The 5,834-nt window shown below is 43.2% G+C and overlaps 1 non-coding gene across 1 annotated transcript; it reads left to right on the top strand.

The window, feature by feature from the left end:
* Positions 1-1,800: 1,800 nt before the first annotated feature.
* On the top strand, positions 1,801-1,932 carry LOC115062521. Its single transcript, XR_003842471.1, has one exon. It is a non-coding gene; the product is annotated as a small nucleolar RNA SNORA17 (small nucleolar RNA).
* The last annotated feature ends 3,902 nt before the right edge of the window (positions 1,933-5,834 follow it).

Raw genomic sequence — 5,834 nt, 5'->3', positions numbered from 1 at the left:
TGTATTTATTTTTAATTAATTTATTTATTTTTTACACTCCATATTTTATTCCTGCCCCCATCCATCTTCCAACTGTTCCACATCCCATACCTCCTCCCTACCCCCTTGTCTCCACGTGAATGTCCCCACGCCCCCCCACCCGACCTGACCTCTAAACTCCCTGGGTCCTCCAGTCTCTTAAGGGTTAGGTGCATCAACTCTGAGTGAACACAGACCCGGAAGTCCTCTATTGTATGTGTGTTGGGGGCCTCATATCAGCTGGTGTTTGCTGCCTGGTTGGTGATCCAGTGTTTGAGAGATCTTAGAGGTCCAGATTAATTGAGACTGCTGGTCCTCCTACAGGATCGCCCTTCTCCTCAGCTTCTTTCAGCCCTCCCTGTTGTTGAATTAGGGAATCCTTTCTCTTTTACGTTGCTCTTGTTATTTTATCATAGCTACAGGAAAAACAAAACAATACACTGTGACAGCAACTCAGATAAGACTAAACGTCCCAGCTTACTTCTAACTTTATGTAGACTTGCATCCGAACTAAAAGTGATACAAGATTCTTCTGTCTCTAAAGGAAAGACAGAAGTGTTTTCACTTTAAGGTTTTCGTTCCACATTGGCTAGAAGAATAGACAGAAACAGAAGTGGTGTCATAGACCATAAGTTAGACGCCATAGCCATACTGTGAAGCTAGAAACCATGCTGTGATCTAGACACCATGCTGTAAGGAGAGCAGAAATATCAAGTTAAGGATCTAGCTAGCCAACATTACCAAGGTATATCTGCCTTGGTTGTATCCACACTGCCATGGAAGGCAGAGTCTTCTGTGCTCACACTGTTATGTAAGGCATAATCTTCTGTGTTTACATTGTCCTGTAAGGTGCAGCCTTCCCTAGCTGGAGCCACTGGTATTTCCCCTTCGCTATTTCTGTTAGACTTGATACTATAGTTAAAACAAATCAAAGACTAAGACTCCAATGGATGGATGTCCTTAGTCTGTTTCCTGCTGTTATAGTGAGTATCACAAACCATAGACATTTGCTTGGCTTGTGGCTCTGGAGATGGAGAAACTCAAGCTCACGATGGTAGTATCCAGAAAGTGTCGTCATGTTGAATCATCCTGTGGTAACTGGGCAAACTTATAGTCAAGACAAGAGCACTGAGGTGAATGAATCCTTCTTATCCTGAGACATGACTTATATTGCTGAAAAAAAAAAGCCATTAATATGTTTCCCAGAGCAGAAACCTCAACATCTAATGCTTAGTCAGGGTTTATATTCCTGGACAAAACATCATGACCAAGAAACAAGTTGGGGAGGAAAGGGTTTATTCAGCTTACACTTTCATACTGCTGTTCATCACCAAGGAAGTCAGGATTGGAACTCAAACAGGTCAGGAAGCAGGAGCTGATGCAGAGGCCACGGAGGGTTGTTCTTTACTGGCTTGCTTCCCCTGGCTTGCTCAGCCTGCTCTCTTATCGAACCAAGACTACCAGCCCAGAGGTGGCACCACCCACAAGGGGACCTCCCCGCTTGATCACTAATTGAGAAAATGCCTTACAGCTGGATCTCATGGAGGCATTACCCCAACTGAAGCTCCTTTCTCTGTGATAACTCCAGCCTGTGTCAAGTTGACACAAAACCAGCCAGTACTCCTAATAAGCTCTATAAGGAACCACCTCGTTATGCTCTTTCAATGACAACATATTTTCATCAACAGTTTTCTATGAGACATCAAACCACAGCTTGGTTTTATCAGATTGTTTTAGTTATAAACAAGTGAACAGAACATTAAGGTTAAAAAATAGTGATTGCCCACCCCTAGAAGCATGGCAGGTGTAGCTGCTGTATCTCATACACATCAGTAGGTGGCAGAGAGGAGAGAGACTATGTCTATGATTAGTGGTCTGACATGTGAACATCTGAATGATTAGTAGCCTAACATCCCCTGAAGTTAAAAAAAAAAAAAAAAAAGCAAAAGAGCGAGTCTGAGATGACTAACAGTCAGGTACTCTGCAGGTTGGGGGGTAGTAGACCATGCCTGAGATGACCCTTGCCCAGGGTCATGCAAGAGACCATTCCTGAGTTGACTCCAAATACTCAGACACCCCAGGCACCACTAAGAAGAGCAAGTAATTGGTAGAGAAATGGAAGAGAGAGAGAAGCAGAAGGATGTGGACACCATGAAGAGAGGCAGAACTGGAGACTCGAGGGTAATCAGGGACAGTCTGGTGTGAGTAGCTGGTGATGCCACTTGGGACCATAGTGGGATCTTGACAAGTGCTTCCACTGGGACCACGTTTAGATTTAGGAAACAGCAGCAGCAGGGATCTGTTACCACCAAAGGCCAGGTAGACATCTCTGGTTTGAGCTGCCTGATGACATATTGATATCTGAGAGCTGTGCAGAATTGTCCTTACCCCTCGCCTAGCCACCATAGGAACTCTGGCTCTGGGGAATGAGAGCAAGGGAGCTGACCTCAAGTCCTGGCCATGCTCCTTGTCGCCTGTGTGGCCGCATGAATATGGGAGAGACACCTTCCTACCCTCTACCTACTCTCCAACTGTGGCAGGCAGAGCTAGCCCTGAAATTGTGAGAGCAAGAGAGATGTCCCTGCCCCTCACTAGCTACAGTACTTGGGAGAGCAGCTCTGTATCTCACCTGGGAAACACAGTAGAGCTGACCCTGGCTGTGGGGACAGGTACAAGGCAACCCAAGGCCATGAACATGGGAAAACTGGCTCTACCACTTGTCTGCCATTCTGTGACATGGGGAAGGGAGAGACAACCTCCCCTTTTGCCACCTACAGCAGACAGGAGAGCTAGTCCTGAGACTCACCTGCTACAGCAGACCCTGCACCTCGCCTAGGCAACACAGAGAGCTGTCACTGGATGGAGGGGTTGATGGTAGGCTGGCCCCTAGGGCACAAGAGTGGAAGAGCTGCCCCTGTCTCTTGTTTCTTGAGCAGAAGCATGGATGAGGGAGAGATGCCTTCCGCACCCCCATCATCCCTTGCTATCTTTGGCAGGCAGAAGAGCTGGCCCTGGGGTCATGAGACCTGGAGAACTGGTCATGTCTCTCACCAGCTGCAACACTCACAACAGTGGGCCCTGCGCCTCTTGTGGGCAGCAGGGTAGAGTTGGCTCTGGTAGTGGGTGTTACTGGTAGAGACTGCCAGGCCCAAGGGCATGTGAGTGGAATTGTTAGTAGGTTGGCCAGCTCAGATAGCTCTCAGGCCCAGATCTAGGGCTTTGAGTTGGCCCACCCTATCAGTGAACTGCTGGAGTTCATGAAGGAGTCAGTGCTACAGATCCAAAATGCCATGATCTTCACAACACAGGGCAACAACAGACCATCTGAGAAGAATCCCAGTGAGGATCCGGTATTGGTGGAGTAGCAGAAGCCAGAGCCTACATACCAGACCAACAAGTCATTGCAATAAACGTTTCCAAGCAAAGAAATGTGGACAAAAGGGTAAACTGTGGGACACACTGTGATATACACATTACAGCTTCCACAATGAGATTTGTTTTCCCTCTGTTGGGGAAGAAGTTGCAAGGATAGAGGGTGGGTACAATGGAAGGGAAAATCATGCGTGGGGTTGGTGTTCAGGATATAAATTCACACATACAAAAATTAAAAGGTTTAAAGGCGTAATAGAAATAGTGACCAAGGATGAGGATAAAATGAAAATTTCTGAGATGATTTTGTGAACATGGGAGTTCCCGTGTGCCAGTTCTGGGTGGGGTGGGGTCTCCTTTACTGTTTAGAGATGTAACCTCAATCCTGTGGAAATACCTCAGCCCCTACTTCATAGGAATAGGACTTTTGAGGTTAAAACTTTGAAATAAGCTGAAATTCTTTTCTCTGTCATGACCTATGCAAAGATTGATGAACAAAAGGATAGTTATTTGACTTGTAATTAAATAAAAAGCTAGTTTTTAAAATGACTGGTTACTGTGAAGTGAAGAAGTGAGGAACACTTTTGAGTCTAGAATATTGACTCTCAAATTCACATGTCCTACAGACAATATATTCTTACTGTAGTGAACTGCTCACAATAGTGTACTACTTCTAGTAGTAGTGCAGTACTTATGATAGTGAACTACCTTATGATATTGAACTACTTACAGTACTGTACCACTTATAAGAGTGTACAACAGTAGTGTACTACTTATGATAGTGAGTACTTATGATGATAGTGAACTACTTACAATAGTGCACCACTTACAATATTATACTACTTACAATAGTGCACTACTTACAATATTATACTACTTACAATAGTGCACTACTTACAATAGTGAGCTACTTACAATAGTGAACTACTAAAAGTAGTAAACTACCTACAATAGTGCACTAGCTATTATAGTGAACTATCTACAATAGTGAACTACCTACAATAGTGAACTCCTAACATTAGTGCACTACGTACAATAGTGTACTACTTACAATAGTGAACTAACATTCAACTTTTGTACTTTTTCTTCTACAATCAGATCAGAAAACATAATCAATGATTAGGGAATTCTAAAGAACAGTCACAATAGCTATTTTAATCAAAACAAAAGCTATTTTAATCTGTTTTTATGTTGATAGTGTTTTTTTTTAATTATCTTTAGAAAGATAATTAGTTTAGGAATTGAATCTTGCATGGGTTCTCCAGTGTGTCTCCAGAACTTTGCTCTGAGAATCCCAAGGGGTATTTCTGTGACCTCGTGAAGATCAAACGAAGACTTTGGTAACCAAAGGAAAATGTTAATGAGAAAATTAATTAGAGAAAAATTCCGTGTTCCTGTTAGAATTGAGTCAATATGCTCACCTTTGTTAATATTAAAACCCAAGATATTATCTAGAAATAGCTTCCTTAAAATAAGAAGACTGAAGTAAGCCTCAACGTCATATCTTTAAAAGTGTAGAATAAGGAACAAAATACCCATGAAAGGATATAGATACAAAGACAAAATTTAGAGCTAAGATGAAAGGATGAACAATTCAGAGACTACCCCATCCGGGGATCCATCCCATCATCAGCCACCAAACCTAGATACTAATGCACATGCCAGCAAGATTCTGCTGAAGGGACCCTGATATAGCGGCCTCTTGTAAGGCTATGCCAGTGCCTGGCAAACACAGAAGTGGATGCTCACAGTCAGCTTTTGGATGGAACACAGGGCCCCCAATGGAGGAGCTAGAGAAAGTACCCAAGGAGCTGAAGGGGGCTGCAACCCTGTAGGTGCAACAACAATATGAACTAACCAGTACCCCCTGAGCTTGTGTCTCTAGCTGCATATGTAGCAGAAGATGGCCATCATTGGGAAGAGAGGCCCCTTGGTCTTGTAAACTTTATATGACCCAGCACAGGGGAAGGCCTGGGCCAAGTAGTGGGAGTGGGTGGGTAGGGGAGCAGGGGNGGGGGGGGGGAGGTATAGGGGACTTTCGGGATAGCATTTGAAATGTAAATAAAGAAAATACTAATAATAAAAAAATGAAGAAAAAGTGTGTGCTGTGGTTTTAGTTTTTCTCTGTGTAAAGAATTCCCTTGTTTTGTTTTTGTTTTGATGGAAAAGAACTAATCTAGTTCCATGGTTATAGAGGTGACATGTGTGACCATTGTTTTGGTTTCAAATAGTTTTACTGGTCTCTGATTAAAGTCCCTTTCTTCTAATCCATAAGCTTTTAAGAAACTAGAAAGAGCTTTAATTTTTATATTCTATTTGTGTGTGTGATGTGTATGCTCGTTAGTATGTGTTCGTGTGTGTGTGTGTGTGTGTGTGTGTGTGTTGCAAATTCCAGAGGTTGATGTAATGTGTCTTTCTTTAATTACTCTACATATTAGGTTTTGTTT

The sequence above is a fragment of the Mus pahari genome, chromosome 18 (genome assembly GCF_900095145.1).
Source record: "Mus pahari chromosome 18, PAHARI_EIJ_v1.1, whole genome shotgun sequence".
In the NCBI taxonomy this organism is placed as follows: Eukaryota; Metazoa; Chordata; class Mammalia; order Rodentia; family Muridae; genus Mus; species Mus pahari.
This window is presented reverse-complemented; position numbering and strand designations above follow the sequence as displayed.